The sequence below is a fragment of the Pseudorca crassidens genome, chromosome 2, assembly GCF_039906515.1.
Source record: "Pseudorca crassidens isolate mPseCra1 chromosome 2, mPseCra1.hap1, whole genome shotgun sequence".
NCBI lineage: Eukaryota > Metazoa > Chordata > Mammalia > Artiodactyla > Delphinidae > Pseudorca > Pseudorca crassidens.
This window is the reverse complement of record NC_090297.1, coordinates 4,859,723-4,881,542: the sequence shown is the minus strand read 5'-3', so window position 1 is coordinate 4,881,542 and position 21,820 is coordinate 4,859,723. Positions and strand designations below refer to the sequence as shown.

General features: G+C 43.2%; 1 protein-coding gene and 1 non-coding gene across 16 annotated transcripts in view; one reads left to right on the top strand and one right to left on the bottom strand.

The window, feature by feature from the left end:
• Window positions 1-21,820, bottom strand: part of CAMTA1 (calmodulin binding transcription activator 1) — an 892,953-nt gene that overhangs the window by 822,659 nt on the left and 48,474 nt on the right. The gene's annotated exons all lie outside the window — the stretch shown is intronic.
• LOC137220416 (U6 spliceosomal RNA) lies at window positions 215-321 on the top strand. Its single transcript, XR_010941706.1, has one exon. It is a non-coding gene; the product is annotated as a U6 spliceosomal RNA (small nuclear RNA).

The window sequence follows — 21,820 nt, the reverse complement described above, 5'->3', positions numbered from 1 at the left end:
CCCTAAATTCCACTTTATTAACATAGGTACACCAGTTTTCTTTCGGTTAGTGTTTGAGTGATATGTCTTTTTCTACCATTTTACTTTCCTTCCACTTTTATGCATCCTTGCAAGCAGTACAGAGTTGTGATCCACCTTTTTTTTTTAATCTCTCAATCTTTGTCTTTTAATTGAAATTTTTAGTTCATTTTTATTTATCAATAATATAATTACTGTGCTCGCTTCAGCGGCACATATACTAAAATTGGAACAATACAGAGAAGATTAGCATGGCTCCTGCGCAAGGATGACACGCAAGTTCGTGAAGCGTTCCATATTTTAAAAAATAAATAATAATATAATTACTGATATCCTGAGTGTAAATCTATCATCTTACCATTTGCTTCCTATTATTCCCACAAACTCGATGTTCCTTTTCTGTCTTCTTTTGGATTAATCAAGTCTCCTTGGGCTACTACTACTACTATTACTCCTCCTCCTCCTCCTCCTCTATATTTCCTCTCCATGAGCTAGTAGGTATATATTCTTTTAATGTTCTTTTAATGAATATCCTAGAGATTACAATATGCATCCTTGACTTATCAAAGTCTCAAGTAGATTAATAATTTTACTACTTCCTGGACAATGCAAAGACCACAGGATACTAACCCTATTTACATCCCCACAACTCATATGCTATTATTAAAATTTTTAATTCCATACATATTTTAAACCACACAAGACATTATTATTGTTGTTTCATATATCAACATTCATTTGCATTTACCCTCTCTTTGGTCTTCACCTTTTCCTACATCTTAAAGCTGCCAGCCAGGATCATTTCCCTTCTGCCCAAAGAAGAATCTTTATTAGTACTCCCCTTTAGTGCAGGTCTGGTGTGTATTAATTTTTTCCATTTTGTTGATCTAAAAGGATGATATTTTTGCCTTCCCTTTTGCAGGATGTTTTGCTGGGTATAGAATTCCAGTCTGGCAGTTTACCTTCTTGAAAATACTGTTTACATTTTGAAAATACTGTTCCATTGTCTTCTGACTTCTGTTGCTTGTGTTGAGAAATCAGCTGTCAGCCTTACTGCTCTTTTGAATGTAATACGTAATTTTTCTCTAGGTATTTAAGATTCTCTCATTATCTTTGGTTTTCAGCAATCTTATGTTTCAGTGAAATTTTATTAGAATTTATCTGGTGCAGGGTCTACAGTATTTCTTGATTTGAGAGGCTTGTCTGTTATAGAGAATTCTCAGCCATTATCTCTACAAATATTGCTTCTGTACTATTCCTCCTTCCTTTCCTACTCAGATTTCAATTACACATTGTTAAATATTTTCACTGAATCCCATGTCTCTTAGAATCTTTTATGTATTTCCCATCATTTTTCTCTCCATATTTTATCATTCTGAATATTTATTTTCAATTTATTACTATACAAATCTACTGTTAAACCCAACCATTGAGATCTTAATCTCAATTAATTCAGTTATAGACCTTCAATTCTAGAATTTACGTTTTGTTCTTTTTTTTTTTTTAAGTTCTAGTTCCCCGATTCTTAATCTTATCTTTTATTTCTTTAAACATATTACATACTATGTGATGGTATTTAATTACTCTATTATCTGGATCGCTGACAATCCATTGGCATAGTCTGCTGTTCCTCTTGATTTTCTGTCAAATTGTCCTAAATTCTCATCTAGTGGGTAAGTACCAGACACTGTAAATAAATCTAGAGATCATTTGAGGCTCTGGGTGATGTTATCTTCTTCCAGAAAAAATTCACATTTGGTGCTGTCAAGATCACCTTGATCTAATCAAGGACCGAGGGGATCTGAAATTCAACTTCAGTACTTCTCAGAGATCACTGTTCCCAGGATACAGGCCTTTGGGACTCAAAGCCTAAGGAGTTTTCCAGGGCCCCTTCCTCCCTGACATACCAAACTCCAATTTTTGTCCCCCGCTCTCCAGTTCCTTAAATCTATCAAAATCTCCTCAGTTTTCCAACTTCTCATTTGCTTGCTTCTTCTTGAATCAGCAGATCGATCCTCCAGGGCAAAAGTGGATGCAAATCTGGTCTTGCATCTATGAGCTTCCTTACTTCCCCAGATCTCAAGCCCACAAATCTTCACTGTTTTGTTACCTCTATTACCTTCACACAAATTTTGTTTTAAATTTTGTCCAGCTTCTCTACTTGCAGGAAAGAGGGCCCAACCACTCTGTCTACCATTAGCAAAAATTTCCCCACTCCCATATTTTCTATCTTTGTAGGTTTATATTTTGTGATTCTTTTCTGTCATTTTACCAAAATTTTGGACGGTAGATAAATACATCTTCGATGAGTAACTGCTTAACCTGTTACTCATCACAGCTTAACCAGAAATCTCCAGTCATTCATTTTACTGATAGATCTTTTATATATTAAGGATATTAAACCTCTGTCAAATATGTGACAAATACTTCTCCTAGTTTCCCATTTACATTTTAATTTTAGCACATAGAAATGGTGAGTTTATATGTAGTCCAGTTTATCCATCTTCTCCTTTGTAATTCTGATGTCATGATAAGAACACTGAACATTATGTAAATACAGACTCATATTTTCTTCTAGTGTATTATCATTTCCACTTTTTACATTTACTTCTTTAGACTTATTTTGGTATAAGGTATGAGACAGACTTAACTTATTTTTTTGATTGGTAAGCCAACTGTCCCAAATTCATTTAAGTAATTAACTCTCTATTTCCTCCTCTAAATAGTGTATAAATCTCTTATAAATCAAAAACTACTTTCTTGATATTTGTATAATTTTACTTTGCTATCTGGCACTGCTGACCCTTTTGTTCATTCTCCTTGCTACTCCAACTTCCCTTGGTTTCTGTAACCCCTCAGCTCTATTCCTCTTCAACTAGTCCTTCTCAGTCTCCTTTACAAGCTTAATTTTCTTCCCATTTCCCTTATTCAGTCTCATGCTCCAGAGAAGATGATGGAAACCGTTCATTACTAGAACCTTTCTCTTCTCTCATTCTCCCTACTCTCCTTGTTCACCTGTACTGTCAGTTTCTTCCAGCTCTCTCTTGACTTCCCAGATCTATATCCAACTACCTTCTAAGATCTCTTCCTACATGTTCCACAGGCACTCTCTAAGACACACTATACAAATATAATTTCAGTGCCTCCTCAAACCTACTTTTCTTTCTGTATTTCATTATCTACATACCACCATCATCCAAGCCAGAATCTCAGTAGTTCCTCCTCTCCTTTGCCATCACATCTTAGAGGTCATGATACATCCTACTGATTCTAGGTCTCTGGTCAGATCCTTCTCTACTGCCGCTGCATTAAAATAGGTCTTAATTATCTCTGGTATGGATTCCTCCCCAATTCCCAACTTCCCTCCAAACCATTCTCTAAACTGCCCAAGAGTGACTGTGTAAAATGAAAATCTGATCATTCTACTTTTCTGATTAAAATCTTTCAAGTGATCCTGACTACTTGTAAGGTAAAAATGTAAACCCAGCATGGCATACAAGGCTTTCTGTGAGCTGGTTGTTGCCTACCTCACTAACCTTAATTCATCTATCTCTCTCCTTAAACCCTGACCCAGCCATACCTAATTACTCAAGCAAGCCAAACTACTGCCTTCTTCCAATCCTTTGCTCATGTGGTTCCTTCAGCCAGGAAAGTTTTCTTGCTGATTCTTTGTCCAGCAAACTCATAATCATCTTCAAAATACAGTCTTAGTGTCATACTTTATAAAACATCCACCACTTATATGCCTCAAATTTATCTTGTACACACATACCTCACAATTCCATTTTATCCCTTATCACACCACTTTGCAATTATTTTTTATGTGTCTTCCCCATATGACTGTGACACCCTTTTATTCACCTCTGAATGGCCCGGCTTACCTCAGGGCTTGGGGACACAGTAGGCACTCAAAATGCTCACTGAATAAGAAGATTAACAGACATGATGCTTACTTAACAAACTGGTTTATAAAACTTATCAAAAATATATTTCTTAATGGAAAACTATGAAGAGTGACATTTGACTCAAATTGTAATCTCATCAGGTAACAAATGTATCTCTGAAGTTTTACAAATAGCTTAGAAGCACTCTAAGTAATACTAATGAGGCTCTGTATTATAAATTTAACCCATGTAAAAATCACTTGTTCAAGGGCTCCTGTTAGTTAAGGAGTTAAGTCATCTCATTCAAAAAACATGAGATAGATAGATATAGTTCTACACCAAAAAAAGAAGCTAAAAGTCTACATAACTAGAGCAAAAATTTTTCTAGTCTTTGCGTACAAATGGTACAAGACACTTTGTTTTTGAACTTTTGTAAAAACCTTCACATCTATTTCCTAACTATGGGACAACTACAGCCCCAGGCAGGACAGCTGCATATCTTTCTTTATTTGGGCAATTGCTTTCTCATTACAAAGAGAATAAAAGAGCCACAACAAACATCCAAAAGAAAAGTGGCTCCATGTAAATGGAGAGTAGATAAAGGCATTTTCCAATAAGTTAGATGAAAAGAATGTTTTGATTTCTCAGATTATCAAAAAGGATTTGATATGAAAGTTTTAATAAATTTGTAAAATGTACTTTTAAGCACAAAAAAATCTTAGTTCAAATTTTAAAATCAAATATATACAGTGAAAAGTGACAGAAATATTCCATTAACCTGTTTTCAAAACACTCACAGACCTGTCAGGAGACGTGAAGACCTTGTTAAAAAACAGACCACAGGTACTACCCTCCAGTTCAGAGTGACATGGATACAAACTGATAGGAAGCCATGACTACTGAAACTTCCAGATCTCAAGAAGGAGCATTTCAATCAGCCATGTTAACATCTTCCAGTCATTAAAAAACTAGAAAACGAAGACTACAGCATTCGGTACCCCCATAACCTTATAAACGGCACTGATTTCTCCGCCTACCACACTAGACTGTGAATTCATGTCTTCTGTGTGTTCTGCAATATGTGTTTACACAAGACTGTATAATAATAAAGCAAACACTTGTGGAACGCCCCCCCCCCACCTACAAGGGGGAAGTTTTTAACACCCCAAAACTGCTTTTCACAACCCCTCCTCTCTCCCACAGGTAAGCACTATCCTGACTTTTGTACCAATTATTTCCTTGCTTTTCTTTAGAGTTTTCACAACCTGTGGCAATTTTCTTTAAATAACAGCTTTATTGAGATATAGTTCACATACCATAAAGAGTACTTTTAGGATATTCACAGAGTTGTGCGACCATCACTGCGGCAGTTTTTATCTCCATCGATGTGGTTAAGATAGAATTTCCCAGGATCCCCTTCCCTGAGTCTGCCCAAGATTTAAAAGGTGGAACAGAACAGCCTCCACTCTCTGAATGCCTGCACGGTTAGAGGTGGTGACAGATAGAAACTGAGGTGCCAGAGAGTTCCAGCTCATCCACATGTTTCCTCTTTAGACACTAGCTTTAGTTCCCCTAACACTAGAAGCTGGGCAGCAAACACATGAAAGGATAGCCTGTCCTCCCAGAAGTCTCCCAGACCCCGGCAGGCTGCCTGGGCCACCCACCCCAGTGTTTCAGGAGGTGGTTCATGACCCTTCTCTGACCTTCTAATTCCTCCTCTGGGCTCTATTTTTTCACCTTCTCCCAGGATTATGTACAGACTTACTTCTGTAATAAATAAATCCCTTATTCCATAATACTCCCAGTGGTTCTGCTTCCCTGACTGAATCCTGATACACACCAGCTACTTGTTTCTCTAAACAATAGCTCAGCATTGACTCTTTTCGAACTTCGTAAACACAGAATCAAACACTATTTTGTGAGATTCCTCCATGCTGCTGCACACAGCTGTTCCTTGCTCACTTCTCACTGCACTTTAATAAACTATTTTATACCATATACCATTTCAATGAACTTTTTATTGAAATGTAACATACAAAAAGAGCACATGTCATAAGTGTACCTGTGTCTCTGTACATGTATCACACCCAAAATTAAGAAACAGAACCTGGGCTTCCCTGGTGGCGCAGTGGTTGAGAGTCCGCCTGCCGATGCAGGGGACGCGGGTTCGTGCCCCGGTCCGGGAAGATCCCACATGCCGCGGAGCGGCTGGGCCCGTGAGCCATGGCCGCTGAGCCTGCGCATCCGGAGCCTGTGCTCCGCAACGGGAGAGGCCACAGCGGTGAGAGGCCCGCATACCAAAAAAAAAAAAAAAGAAACAGAACCTTACCAGCACCCCAGAAGCTCCACTAATACACTCTCCCTACTCCCCAAAGGTAACTACTCCTGACTACAACCATAAATTATTTTTCCTGGCTTTGAACTGTTCTGAACTTGTATCCAGAATCATATAATAAATAAATTTGAGAGTCTGGTTTCTTTCATGCCATACTATGCTTGTGAAGGTTATTCGTTTCTTGAATATACCATCAGTTCATTCATTTTCATGGCTGTCCAGGTTACAGTATATGAATATATCACAATTAATTTTTCCATTCTGTTGTTGTGAGCATTCGGGCAGTTTTAGGTTTGAGGAATTTGGAATCACACTCCTGAGGACATTCTTGCACATGTCTTTGGAACGTATATGCACATACTTCTGTTGGGAACATACATCAGGAGAGGAACTGCTGAGACACACAGTGCAGACAATTCTAGATAATTCTAGATTTCCAGCACTGATGCAGATGACCGTCAGCAGTGCGTGAAAGCCCCCACTGCTCTGTTCCTTGCCAGCACCTGACATTGTCTTTTTGAATGCAGTCATCTGGGTGTGTGATGGCATCTCACTGTGGTTTATTCTACGTCTGTCTGATGACTGATGAGGTGAAGCACCTTTTCCCATGTTTCCTGACCGTCTGTGAAGTACCTGTTCAAGTCCCTTGCCCATTTTCCTATTGGGCTTGTCTGTCTCTTTCTTACTAACTTGCAGGACTTCTCAAAATATTCTGATTATATTACATTCTGTTGGCCAATCCCACACTTTGACTTGACTTTTCATTCACGTAACACCATCTTTTGATAAACAGAAGTTATTTTAATGTAATCCAACATATCAACCTTTTACTTTATATAAAGTTAGTGCTTTTGGTGTCTTATTTAACATTTATATACTACCAACCATGGGCAAGTGAACTAATGTTTTATAAATATTACGTTACGTGTTGCCCCTGTTAACTCATGGAATCCTCCAAACCATCCTACAAAAATAAAGAATGATTCTCCCGGAGACACAGGGTGCTGGCAATGGACTGAACAGCAGAAGGGAGGCTGCCGGATCCAGCAAACAGACTCTTACCAGCTTAGTGCTGCCCACTCAGCTGTGCACACTCATGTGGGAGTACAGCTCCCACCAAGAGAGCTCTTACCACCACACCTCATCCTTACCCACATACACGGAACATGCACAGACATACATAAATACAACATGCACATAACATTTCTCACGTGCCTAGGACAGTCCCAGTCCACATTTCAAAAATTAAAAAAGTCAACCTGGGGGGATCTTCAAGATGACGGAGGAGTACGACATGGAGATCACCTTCCTCTCCACAAATACATCAAAACTACAACTACATGTGGAACAACTCCTACAGAACACCTACTGAACACTGGCAGAATACGTCAGACTTCCCAAAAGGCAAGAAAATCCCCACGTACCTGGGTAGGGCAAAAGAAAAAACAGAGATAAAAGAAAAGGGACGGGACCTGCACCTCTGGGAGGGAGCTGTGAAGGAGGAAAAGTTTCCACACACTAGGAAGCCCCTTCACTGATGGAGACGGGGAGCGGGCAGGGAGGAAGCTTCAGAGCCATGGAGGAGAATGCAGCAGTAGGGGTGCAGAGGGCAAAGCACAGAGATTCCCAAACGGAGGATCGGTGCCGACCAGCACTCACCAACCCAAGAGGCTTGTCTACTCACCCGCTGGGGCGGGTGAGGGCTGGGAGCTGAGGCTCTGGCTTCGGAGGTCAGATCCCGGGGAGAGGACTGGGGTTGGCTGCGTGAACACAGCCTGAAGCAGGCTAGTGCGCCACAGCTAGCTGGGAGGGAGTCTGGGAAAAAGTCTGGAACTGCCTAAGAGGCAAGAGACCATTGTTTCGGGGTGCATGAGGAGAGGGGATTCAGAGCACCACCTAAATGAGCTCCAGAGACGGGCGCGAGCCACGGCTATCAGACCCCAGAGACGGGCATGAAACACTAAGGCTGCTGCTGCCGCCACCAAGAAGGCTGTGTGGGGCTTCCCTGGTGGCGCAGTGGTTGAGAGTCCGCCTGCCGATGCAGGGGACACGGGTTTCGTGCCCTGTCCAGGAAGATCCCACACGCCGCAGAGCGGATGGGCCCGTGAGCCATGGCCGTTGAGCCTGCGTGTCCGGAGCCTGTGCTCCGCAATGGGAGAGGCCACAACAGTGAGAGGCCCGCATACCGCAAAAACATAAATAAATAAAGAAAGAAGGCTGTGTGCAAGCACAGGTCACTAGCCACACCTCCCCTCCCAGGAGCCTGTGCGGCCCGCCACTGCCAGGGTCCCGAGATCCAGGGACACTTCCCGGGGGGAACACACGACGCACCTCAGGCTGGTGCAACATCATGCTGGCCTCTGCCGCCGCAGGCTTGCCCCACATTCCAATTATAACTACCGTACCCCTTCCTCCCCCCAACCTGAATGAGCCAGAGCCCCCTAATCAGCCTCTGCTTTAACCCCATCCTGTCTGGATGGGAACAGACGCCAGAGGGTGACCTACATGCAGAAGAGGGGCCAAACCCAAAGATGAACGCCAGGAGCTGTGCTAACAAAGAAGAGAAGGGGAATCTCTCCCAGCAGCCTCAGGAGAAGCGGAGTAAATCTCCACAATCAACTTGATGTACCTGCATCTGTGGAATACCTGAAAAGACAACGAATCATCCCAAAATTGAGGTGGTGGACTTTGGGAGCAACTGTAGACTTGGGGTTTGCTGTCCGCGACTGACTTATTTCTGATTTTTATGTTTATCTTAGTATAGTTTTTAGCGCTTATTACAACTGCTGGATTTGTTTATTGGTTTGGTTGCTCTCTTCTTTTTTTATTATTATTACTTTTTTATTTCTTATTTATTTTTTCATTTTAATAATATTTTTATTTTTTTTCTTTCTTTTTTTCTCCCTTTTCTTCAGGCTGACAGGACCTTGGTGCTCTTGCCTGGTGTCAGGCCTGAGCCTCTGAGGTGGGAGAAGCCAAACTCAGGACACTGGGCCACCAGAGACCGCCTGGCACCAAGTAATATCAATTGGTGAGAGCTCTCGCAAAGATCTCCGTCTCAACACTGAGACCCAGCTCCATCCAACGGCCAGCAAGCTCCAGTGCTAGATGCCGCATGCCAAACAACTAGCAAGACAGGAGCACAACCCAACCCATTAGCAGAGAGGTTGCCTAAAATCATACTAGGTTCACAGACACCCCAAAACACACCACTGGACGCAGCCCTGCCCACCAGAAAGACAAGATCCAGCCTCATCCACCAGAACACAGGCACTAGTCCCCTCTACCGGGAAGCCTATACAAGCCACTGAACCAAACTTACCCACTGGGAGCAGACACCAAAAACAACGGGAATTACGAACCTGCAGCCTGCGAAAAGGAGACCCCAAACACAGTTAAGCAAAATAAGAAGATAGAGAAATATGCAGCAGATGAAGGAGCAAGGTAAAAATCCACCAGACCAAACAAAAGAAGAGGAAATAGGCAGTCTACCTGAAAAAGAGTTCAGAGTAATGACAGTAAAGATGATCCAAAATCTTGGAAATAGAATAGACAAAATGCAAGAAACATTTAACAAGGACCTAGAAGAACTAAAGATGAAACAAGCAACGATGAACAACACAATAAATGAAATGAAAAATACTCTAGATGGGATCAATAGTAGAATAACTGAGGAAGAAGAACGGATAAGTGACCTGGAAGATAAAATAGTGGAAATAACTACTGCAGAGCAGAATAAAGAAAAAAGAATGAAAAGAATTGACAACAGTCTCAGAGACCTCTGTGACAACATTAAACACACCAACATTTGAATTATAGGGGTCGCAAAAAAGAAGAGAAAAAGAAAGGGTCTGAGAAAACATTTGAAGAGATTATACTTGAAAACTTCCCTAACATGGGAAAGGAAATAGTCAATCAAGTCCAGGAAGCGCAGAGTCCCATACAGGATAAATCCAAGGAGAAATACGTCAAGACACATATTAATCAAACTATCAAAAATTAAATACAAAGAAAAAATATTAAAACCAACAAGGGAAAAGCAACAAATAACATACAAGGGAATCCCCATAAGGTTAACAGCTGATCTTTCAGCAGAAACTCTGCAAACCAGAAGGGACTGGCAGGACATATTTTAAATGATGAAAGGGTAAAAACCTACAACCAAGATTACTCTACCCAGCAAGGATCTCATTCAGATTCGACAGAGAAATTAAAACCTTAACAGACAAGCAAAAGTTAAGAGAATTCAGCACCACCAAACCAGCTTTGGAACAAATGCTAAAGGGACTTCTCTAGGCAGGAAACACAAGAGAAGGAAAAGACCTACAAAATCAAACCCAAAACAATTAAGAAAATGGGAATAGGAACATACATATCGATAATTACCTTAAATGGAAATGGATTAAATGCTCCAACCAAAAGACATAGACTGGCTGAATGGATACAAAAACAATACCCGTATATATGCTGTCTACAAGAGACCCACTTCAGAGCTGAGAACACATACAGACTGCAAGTGAGGGGATGGAAAAAGATATTCCATGCAAATGGAAATCAAAAGAAAACTGGAGTAGCAATTCTCATATCAGACAAAATAGATTTTAAAATAAAGACTATTACAAGAGACAAAGAAGGATACTACATAATGATCAAAGGATCAATCCAAGAAGAAGATATAACAACTGTAAATATTTATGCACCCAACACAGGAGCACATCAATACATAAGGCAAATGCTAACAACCATAAAACGGGAAATCGACAGTAACACAATCATAGTAGGGGACTTTTAACACTCCACTTTCACCAATGGACAGATCATCCAAAATGAAAATAAATAAGGAAACACAAGCTTTAAATGATACATTAAACAAAATGGACTTAATTGATATTTATAGGACATTCCATCCAAAAACAACAGAATACACTTTCTTCTCAAGTGTTCATGGAACATTTTCCATGATAGATCATATCTTGGGTCACAAATCAAGCCCTGGTAAATTTAATAAAACTGAAATCGTATCAAGTATCTTTTCCAACCACAACACTATGAGGCTAGCTATCAATTACAGAAAAAAAATCCGTAAAAAATACAAACACAGGGGCTTCCCTGGTGGCGCAGTGGTTGAGAGTCCACCTGCCGATGCAGGGGACACAGGTTCGTGCCCTGGTCCGGGAGGATCCCACATGCTGCAAAGCGGCTGGGCCCGTGTGCCATGGCCACTGAGCCTGAGCGTCCGGAGCCTGTGCTCCACAACGGGAGAGGCCACAACAGTGAGAAGCCCGCATACCGCAAAAAAAAAAAAAAAAATACAAACACATGGAGTCTAAACAATACACTACTAAATAACCAAGAGATCACTGAGGAAATCAAAAAGTACCTAGAAACAAATTACAATGAAAACACAATGACCCAAAACCTATGGGATGCAGCAAAAGCAGTTCTAAGAGGGAAGTTTATAGCATACAATCCCACCTCAAGAAACAAGAAACATCTCAAATAAACAACCTAACCTTACACCTAAAGCAATTAGAGAAAGAACAAAAAAAACCCAAAGTTAGCAAAAGGAAAGAAAACATAAAGATCAGATCAGAAATGAAGGAAACAATAGCAAAGATCAATAAAACTAAAAGCTGGTTCTTTGAGAAAATAAAACAAAATTGATAAACCATTAGCCAGACTCATCAAGAAAAAAAGGGAGAAGACACAAATCAATAGAATTAGAAATGAAAAAGGAGAAGTAACAACTGACACAGCAGAATTACAAAGGATCGTGAGAGATTACTACAAGCAACTATATGCCAATAAAATGGACAACCTGGAAGAAATGGACACATTCTTCGAAAAGCACAACCTTCCGAGGCTGAACCAGGAAGAAATAGAAAATACAAACAGACCAATCACAAGCACTGAAATTGAGACTCTGAATAAAAATCTTCCAACAAAAGTCCAGGACCAGATGGCTTCACAGGCGAATTCTATCAAACATTTACAGAAGAGCTAACACCTACCCTTCTCAAACTCTTCCAAAATATAGTGGAGGAAGGAACACTCCCAAACCCATTCTATGAGGCCACCATCACCCTGATACCAAAACCAGACAAGGATGTCACAAAGAAAGAAAACTACAGGCCAATATCACTGATGAACAAAGATGCAAAAATCCTCAACAAAATACTAGCAAACAGAATCCAACAGCACATTAAAAGGATCATACACCATGATCAAGTGGGGTTTATTCCAGGGATGCAAGGATACTGCAATATACGCAAATCAATCAATGTGATACACCATATTAACAAACTGAAGGAGGAAAAGCATATGATCATCTCAATAGACGCAGAAAAAGGTTATGACAAAATACAACACCCATTTATGATAAAAAACCCTCCAGAAAGTAGGCATAGAGGGAACTTACCTCAACATAATAAAGGCCATATATGACAAACCCACAGCCAACATCATTCTCAGTGGTGAAAAACTGAAACCATTTCCTCTAAGACCAGGAACAAAACAAGGTTGCCCACTCTCACCACTCTTATTCAACATCGTTTTGGAAGTTTTAGCTACAGCAATCAGAGGAGAAAAATAAAAGGAATGCAAATAGGAAAAGAAGAAGTAAAGCTGTTTGCAGATGACATGATACTATACATAGAGAATCCTAAAGATGTTACCGGAAAACTACTAGAGCTAATCAATGAATCTGGTAAAGTAGCAGGATACAAAATTAATGCACAGAAATCTCTTGCCTTTCTATACACTAATGATGAAAAATCTGTAAATGAAATTAAGCAAACACTCCCATTTACCACTGCAACAAAAAGAATAAAATACCAGGGAATAAACCTACCTAATGAGACAGAGACCTGTATGCAGAAAACTATAAGACACTGATGAAAGAAATTAAAGATGATACAAACAGATGGAGAGATATACCATGGTCTTGACTGGAAGAATCAACATTGTGAAAATGACTACACTACCCAAAGCAATCTACAGATTCAATGCAATCCCTATCCAACTACCAACGGCATTTTTCACAGAACTAGAACAAAAAATTTCACAATTTGTATGGAAACACAAAAGACTCCGAATACCCAAAGCAATCTTGAGAAAGAAAAACGGAGCTGGAGGAATCAGGCTCCCTGACTTCAGACTATACTACAAAGCTACAGTAATCAAGATAGTATGGCACTGGCAATAAAACAGAAATATCGATCAATGGAACAGGATAGAAAGCCCAGAGATAGACCCATGCACATATGGTCACCTTATTTTTGATAAAGGAGGTGAGAATATACAATGGAGAAAGGACAGCCTCTTCAATAAGTGGTGCTGGGAAAACTGGACAGCTACATGTAAAAGAATGAAATTAGAACACTCCCTAACACCATACACAAAAATAAACTCAAAATGGATTAAAGACCTAAATGTAAGGCCAGACACTATAAAACTCTTAGAGGAAAACAGAGGCAGAACACTCTATGACATAAATCACAGCAAGATCCTTTTTGACCCACCTCCTAGAGAAATGGAAATAAAAACAAAAATAAACCAACGGGACCTAATGAAATTTAAAAGCTTTTGCACAGCACAGGAAACCATAAATAAGACAAAAAGACAACCCTCAGAGTGGGAGAAAATATTTGCAAATAAAGCAACTGACAAAGGATTAATCTGCAAAATTTACAAGCAGCTCATGCAACTCAACATCAAAAAAACAAACAACGCAATCCAAAAATGGGCAGAAGACCTAAACAGACATTTCTCCAAAGAAGACGTACAGATGGCCAACAAACAATGAAAGGATGCTCAACATCACTAACCATCAGAGAAATGCAAATCAAAACTACAATGATCCAATAAAGATGTTAAAAAAAAAAAAAACTACAATGAGACATCACCTCACACCGGTCAGAATGGCCATCATCAAAAACTCTACAAACAATAAATGCTGCAGAGGGTGTGGAGAAAAGGGAACACTCTTGCACTGTTGGTGGGAATGTAAGTTGATACAGCCACTGTGGAGAACAGTATGGAGGTTCCTTAAAAAACTAAAAGTAGAACTACCATACGACCCAGCAATCCCACTACTGGGCATATACCTGGAGAAAAGCATAATTCAAAAAGAGTCATGTACCACAATGTTCACTGCAGCACTGTTTACAAGAGCCAGGACATGGAAGCAACCTAAGTGTCCATCGACAGGTGAGTGGATAAAGAAGATGTGGCACATATATACAATGGAATATTACTCAGCCATAAAAAGAAACGAAACTGAGTTATCTGTAGTGAGGTGTACGGACCTAGACTCTGTCATACAGAGTGAAGCAAGTCAGGAAGAGAAAAGCAAATACCATTCGCTAACACATATATATGGAATCTAAAAAAAAAAAAAAAAGTTCTGAAGAACCTAGGAGCCGGACAGGAATAAAGACACAGACGTAGAGAATGGACTTGAGGATGTGGGGAGGGAGCAGGGTAAGCTGGGACGAAGTAAGAGAGTAACACTGACATACATACACTACCAAATGTAAAACAGATAGCTAGTGGGAAGCAGCCGCGTAGCTCAGGGAGATCAGCTCAGTGCTCTGTGACCACCTACAGGGGTGGGATAGGGAGGGTGGGAGGGAGACGCAAGAGGGAGGGGATATGGAGATATATGTATACGTATAGCTGATTCACTTTGTGACACAGCAGAAACTAACACACCATTGTAAAGCAATTATACTCCGATAAAGATGTTTAAAAAAAAGATGCTAAAATAATAAATAAATAAAGTTAAAAAAAAAAAGTCAACCTGACTAAAGATTAAATTGTATTTCCAATGCAATCTCATAAAAGAGTGAAATGGTACAAGTCTAAACCATTTAGACTTGGCATCAATTTACAGAAAATGACAAGCAGATAATTCAATGGTACAGATGAATAATGCAAAAAAAAGAATTAAACAGTAAGAAAATCAAAAATTAATGAGTGGGTGCTTCCCTGGTGGCGCAGTGGTTGAGAGTCCGCCTGCCGATGCAGGGGACACGGGTTCATGCCCCGGTCCGGGAAGATCCCACATGCCGCAGAGCGGCTGGGCCCGTGAGCCATGGCCGCCGAGCCTGCGCGTCCAGAGCCTGTGCTCCGCAAAGGGAGAGGACACAACAGTGAGAGGCCCGCGTACCGCAAAAAAAAAAAAAAAAAAATTGAGTGGGCATGGAGGAAAAAAAATATTTTGGTAAAAGTTAGAAAGCAAAGTGAGATTAATCTTCACTATATATTTGTGAAATATTTTTAAAATCATACTAAATTTGTTGTCATAGTGAGATTATGTCAGTTTCAGACAAACAGTACAGTAAAAGAACTACGGGAATGTACAATGAGGATGCTTATAATTACTTTCAGACTAGTAAGACTATCCTCAATGAAAAGTTATGAGAGGCCATTAGTAGCCAATACCTGCCCTCTCAACTCCCTCCATGAGGTCTGAGCTAACGTCTTGGTCATTTTTCCAGATCTTTCCCCGAGCCAACAATATAAAGTTTTCTAACAACTTAAGTTTCTCAGAAACTGATCATCTTGTAAAGTATGGTGTCTTTCCAAACTGGATGGCCACGTCATCAGAAATGCTCACTGTCACAGCGTTTTGGGACTGGGTGGGTAATGGAACAGACAGAAAAGAACCTTAAGGTATGAGTAAAGAAGAGCATCTAACTGATGGAGATGGACTATGGGAAGGAAAGAAAAAGTGATTTGTTACAAATAGGTGTTTCATATCAGGCTGAAATATTCAGAAGGGAAAAAAGGATAAAGAAGGCCACAGAAAAAAACAGAAACAGAAAACCTGTGCCCTCACAGACACCAGACTTTGATGTTATCCGTGGCTTAAAGAGTTTTAATCCAAATTCCAAAGTGTCAGTTCGTTCCAATGATCTGTGTTCTAATAAAGTAACTGCACATTTAATAAAGCCCACTTATCTATTACAGATGTTCCCCTCCAGATTTCCTTTTGCTTACTTTTAACAACAATTTGTTTAATTACAGTGAAGACTTCTTCTGAAAGCAGTCAACAGAAGATTTAAGGCGGTGATTCCCAACCTGGCTGCACTTTAGAATCTCCCAGGGAGCTTTTAAAACCCCAAGCCCGGGGCCCCACCCCAGAGACCTCAGTTTAATTGCTCAGGGGTGGGGCTCAGGCCCCGGTATGTTTAAAAAGCTGTTCAGGACTTCCCTGGCGGCGCAGTGGTTGAGAATCCACCCGCCAAAGCAGGGGACACGGGTTCGAGCCCTGGTCTGGGAAGAGCCCACATGCCACGGAGCAACTAAGCCCGTGCGCCACAACTACTGAGCCTGCGTTCTAGAGCCCACCAGCCACAACTACTGAGCCTGCGTGCCGCAACTACTGAAGCCCACGCACCTAGAGCCCGGGTTCTGCAACAAGAGAAGTCACTGCAATGAGAGGCCCGTGCACCACAACGAAGAGTAGCCCCCGCTCGCCACAACTAGAGAAAGCCTGTGCGCAACAACAAAGACCCAACGGAGCCAAGAAAAAAAAAAGGCTGTCCAGGTGACTCTAACACGCGGCCAGGAGTGAGAACCGCCAACACAGAGACAGAGCGCGGGCCTGGGAGCAGGAGCAGGACTGGGCTTCTCGGGGGGCATGCTGACCACTTTGCACAGAATCACGGAACACCCATATACACACTCACTCCGACACCCCAAAAGCTATCCCACTTGTTGCTATCCCACTTGTTGCCCCTCTGAAGGGGCAGCACCGGCCCCATGTGAGAGCCGCTGGTCCAGAGCATGCATGGACCTGGTCTGCACTAACTTGGTCTCCCCCTCTGGGCGGCAGCTTCCTGAGCTCCAGTGCCGGCGTGGACGACAGCAGTCGTGTTCTAACCTTGCTTGCTAACAGCCAGGGTTAAGGGCTGGCTGGGGCAGCTGCTGCTGGAGGCGGCCAGAAGCCCAAGCGGGAAGAGCTGGCCCCACTCCCCAGCTTCAAGCAGAGCATCTCCACTTTCTTCTGTTTTACAGATTCAGCTTACCCATAAGTTTATGTTTGGAAAGAAAGGCTCAAACACTCAAAAAAAATTTTTTTTAAGTTTGAAAACTGCCAGACCTTCCGGTTCAAAAATACAAGTATTCAACTGAGAAACACAGTTCCAAACTGCAAGCTCCTGTCGTGTTCCTCCTGTTTCTAACCCCAGCACTTGGCACATGGTAGGAATTGTGTACATGATGGTGAATGAAAGGAAGAAAGAAAAGAGGAATGAGGAGAAATCTGAGGAAGACGTCCTCTCCCCCTTGTTTGAATCTACTACCTTGAGCGTCTTCAGGACCGCAAATTCCTAAAGCGGTAGATTCGGCTCCTGCGTGTCGTGTACAGTTTGGCACACGGTGGCCTGACCACAGGGATTCTGTATGTGAGGCGTTTCTCCGGAGAGGCATGTGGAAATTTGTTTCTTCTTTCAAGTATAGGTGTGTGGGTTGAGGGTGGGGTGGGAGGGAGCTGGATCAGCTCTACAGTGGCTCCCATGACGCTGGCCTCCTGTGCAAACCCCTCCCCTTGAACGCGGGAGTGACCGTGAATCGATTCTAACCAACAGAACACAGCCAAGGGATGGGAGTGAGTGCGTGCGTGTGATTCCATCACATAAGACTGTAGCATCCTTCTTGCTAGGACTCTCTCCCCCTTGCTGGCTTTTAGCCAAGTGGCCGTGTTAGGAAGACACAGGTAAAGAGGCACTGAGGGCCATCTTCAGCTGATAACCAGTGAGACACTGAAGTCCACAGTACATTGGCTCACCTGGAAATAAACGCCGCCGACAACCTCCTTAGCTACAAAGAGTCTCCTTCCACAATCAAGCCTTCAGATAAGATTCCACCCCTGCCCGGCAACCTGACTGCATGCAGCCTTAAGGCAGAGGGCCCAGCTAAGCCGGGCCTGGACACCAGACCCACAAAAACTTGTGAGGTAAAAAACATATGGTGTTTAAAGCTGCTAAGTTTATGGTAACACCGTCATGCGGCAATAGATTACTGAGTGTAACTAAGGGTGGAAACAGCATGTTGCAGGGCCCTGGGGTGGGGAAGAGCCAGGCACAGGTGAAGACCTGGAAGCAGGGAGGGGTGGCTGGAGCTCAGCAAGCGTGGGAGGGAGGGAGGGCCCCGGGTAAGGCTAGAGAGAGGCAGGCTCCGCCGGGCACCTTAATGTGCTTGAGTTTATATCCAGGGAGCAGTGAAAGCTCCTGAAGAGTGCAAGCTGGGGAAGAAACGTGATTCGATTTGCATTTTACTATTTTAAAAAGGTAACTCTGGCTGCTGTGGGGAGAATGAACCAGAGGAGGTCCAGAGTCGAGGCATGGCAGGCACGTAGGAGGCTCCTGTGGACATGCAGGTGAGCAGCAGTGACAGTGGCGATGGGAACTGGAAGGATTAAACAAGTGAAGATAGAACAGGGGGTCCATGAACTTGGATGAGAAAAGAACTACACCCTTAGGTCAGTAACCTCCAAATGAAATACAGTATTGTGTTTAATTGTGAATACAGGCAACAACTCAGCAATACGGGCAGTACCTGTGACTTTTGAATCTCAGACTCTTTTTTAATCCCTGTTACTATCATTACTATGAAGTATCATTTGTGTTTATCATTACTTCAAATTTGTGGTAGCTACAGACCCACCACTAGATCTGTTATTTAAGAACATTTAAGAAGTATATATAGCACCATGTCACAAATCTGTGTTTCATTAAGATTTTTGTAACTATTCAAGACTGATTCTGAAAACGTGTCCACAGGCTTCCTCACTCGAATGCAAAAGGGCCCGAGAAACCCTGTGACAGAGAGAGGAGGGGGGCGGCTTGATAGGGTTTGGGGCTGCACTTGCTCTTGGGGGTGAAATAAAAAATAAGGACCACTGTAGGGGCAGCAGATCTGGGGAAAGACCGAGAGTTCAGTTCTGGATGATTATGTCTGAGGTGCAAGTAAGGCATCTGAGTAAATGAGGAAAAGTCAGGGCTTAATTTGAAACACGTAGACAGTACTTTGAGCTCTGTTAGGAGCTGAAACTACTTAACGAGAGAACGTTGTATGAGAAGAGAGGTGGAGGGCAGAAGCCCCAGGGAACTTCACCCTGGAAAGGCTGGACTGAGAAAAGAGATCTGATTGGGGCGGGGGTGTGGTACGAGAGGCAGGAGGAACACCCAGAGGAGGGTGTCAGCACAGAGAAGCATCTCGGGAGGAAGGGAGGGGCGACCACGCTGAAAGCTGTTAAGAGGCTGCATAAGGTGAGGATCGTGTCTCCTGGGTTTGGCGATTTGTATGATGTTGGAAAAGATGGGCAGTTTCGGGCGGTGGGGGGGGGGGGACAGGAATAGGTGAAGAATAACTGGAAACCAATAAAGTGGAACAAATAAGTGGATTGCTTTCTTGAGAAGTTTTGATGTTGAGGATTTTAAAATGGGGCTATTGATGGAGAGGGAGGTTGTTTATTTTCTGTTGCAGATTGGGCACACCCAGAAGACCTCTGTATGTGAATCAGAACGATCTGGTACAAACAGAGGGACTGATGATGCAGGAGAACACAAAACAACCGCCGGACTGAAGTCCCTGGAGAGGAGAGGGTCCGCGTCCAGAGCTCACGTGAACAGACCAGCCTCTGACAGAAGGAGGGAAGACACAGTCCCGGCTTGGTGGCAGGAAGCTCTAGAGCACCTGCTGCCTTTATTTGCTAAATGTTGGGGGGGATTCAGGGGCTGAGAGGCGTGGGGTGGTGGTGACGGCGAAGGAGTGGTCTAGCATGAAGAATGCAGGCAGTATGACGTGGTTGTGGAGAGTGAGAACACGCGCGGCTGGAGGGGAATCTCACAAAACTGTGGGTAGTGGTCACTGCCCACTTGACGCTGGGGATCAAGAATTTACAGAGACGCAAGTCTGAGTCTTTATCTTGTTTCTCCAGCAACACTGAGCTGCTTGGGTGAAGGCACAGAGAAGCCAGCAGGTAGGGTTCATTCGGGATCGGGATTTGTCCAGCTCGATGTGAGAGGAGGAGGAGAGGAGGGCAGGAAAGTCAAGGTACCTATAAGAGAGTGACTATGTACTATGAACTCTGGAATTTAAGCCGGAGAAGGAAGAAAGAAAGGAAAAGAAGACCTCTCAGAGAAAGAGCATAAGTGGGAATTAGCTCCTAAGAGCAGGGGTAACCGTGGGCAGCTGCGGGTAAGGAGCAGGAAACACGGGTCACCTCCAGCAGGTGCCACAGTAACGAGGTAAACGGAGGGTCCACCAGCTGGTTGGAGCACCCGAGATTTCCAGAAGAGAGTGGACCGCGCGAACTTAATGCCTCACCTCCAGGGAGATGACAGCTTTATGACAGCTTCGGATGTACCCATTCGTTTGAGACAGGTCCTCCAGAAGGCAAGCTCCACAGAGCAGGGATCTGTTTGGTTCGTCCCTGTTTTCCCCAGAGCCTAGTGTTCGATAAATACTGTTGGGTATGAATGTCATTAAAACGTAATGAAGTAAGGAAAGGACAGGAAGGGACTGCAGCTCTGCACTGCACATAGGACACACTCTCACCGAAGCACTGAGTTGTGGCCAGACCACAGCCAGTCCCCAAGGGATAAAAGGCACGAGTTCCACGCTGACTTCAGAAATGTGGCCAGCCGCCCGTGGGGTGACAGAGCACCTGACGTGGTGAGGTGCGGCCGCCAATGACCAGGGCTCTGCCCACTGGCCCAGGGGCAAGCAGAGAGGCATCAGTACGTCTGCTCCTTATTTCAGAATAACCACATTAACTCTTTCTTCTGGTACCTTCATGTCTATAAACCACATCTTGGTTCGACTCTGGGTTCTTCATTCCTTAACACCTGCCATCCTCGCCTCATTGGCTCTTCCACCCACATTCCACTGGAACCATTCACCAGGGTGACCAAGGGCCTCCCGGTGCCCAAACCCAGCGGTGGCGGCCCCGCCCTCACTTGACTTGACTACTCCGTCCCCTCTGATGACACCCTCTGTGGCAGGAAGAACAGTGCCCCCTCCCAGGATAGCCATGTTCTAATCACCAGAACCTGTAAATATAGAACAATTAAGGTTGCTAATCAGGCGGCCTTAAAACAGGGAAAGGATCCTGGACGACTTGTGTGGGCCCAATGGAACCACAGGGGTCCTTAAAACTGAAGAGGGAGAAGAGAGAGGCCAGGTCGGAGAAAGAGAAGTGACGGCACAGCGGGGTCGGAGAGACGCCACGGCGATGGCTTTGAACAGGGAGGGAGGGGCTCCGAGCCCCGGAGCGTGAGCAGCCTCTGGAAGGTGCAGCAGGCCAGGGAACAGCCTCCCCTGGGGCCTCCAGGAAGGAACGCAGCCCTGGCCACACCGGATTCTGGCCCAGTGAGACCCTTGCCAGACGGCTGGCCGACCTACAGAACTCTAACAATAAACCTGCGCTGCTTTAGCCACTCGGTTTGTGGTCATTTTGTTACAGCAGCAAATAGAAAACCGATACAGCCTCCTTGGGCCCCTCCTTCTCCCGGCTCCCAGCTCCCGCTTGCCTGGTTCCCCTCTACTCCCTGGCTCTCCGCAGCCTGCGTGG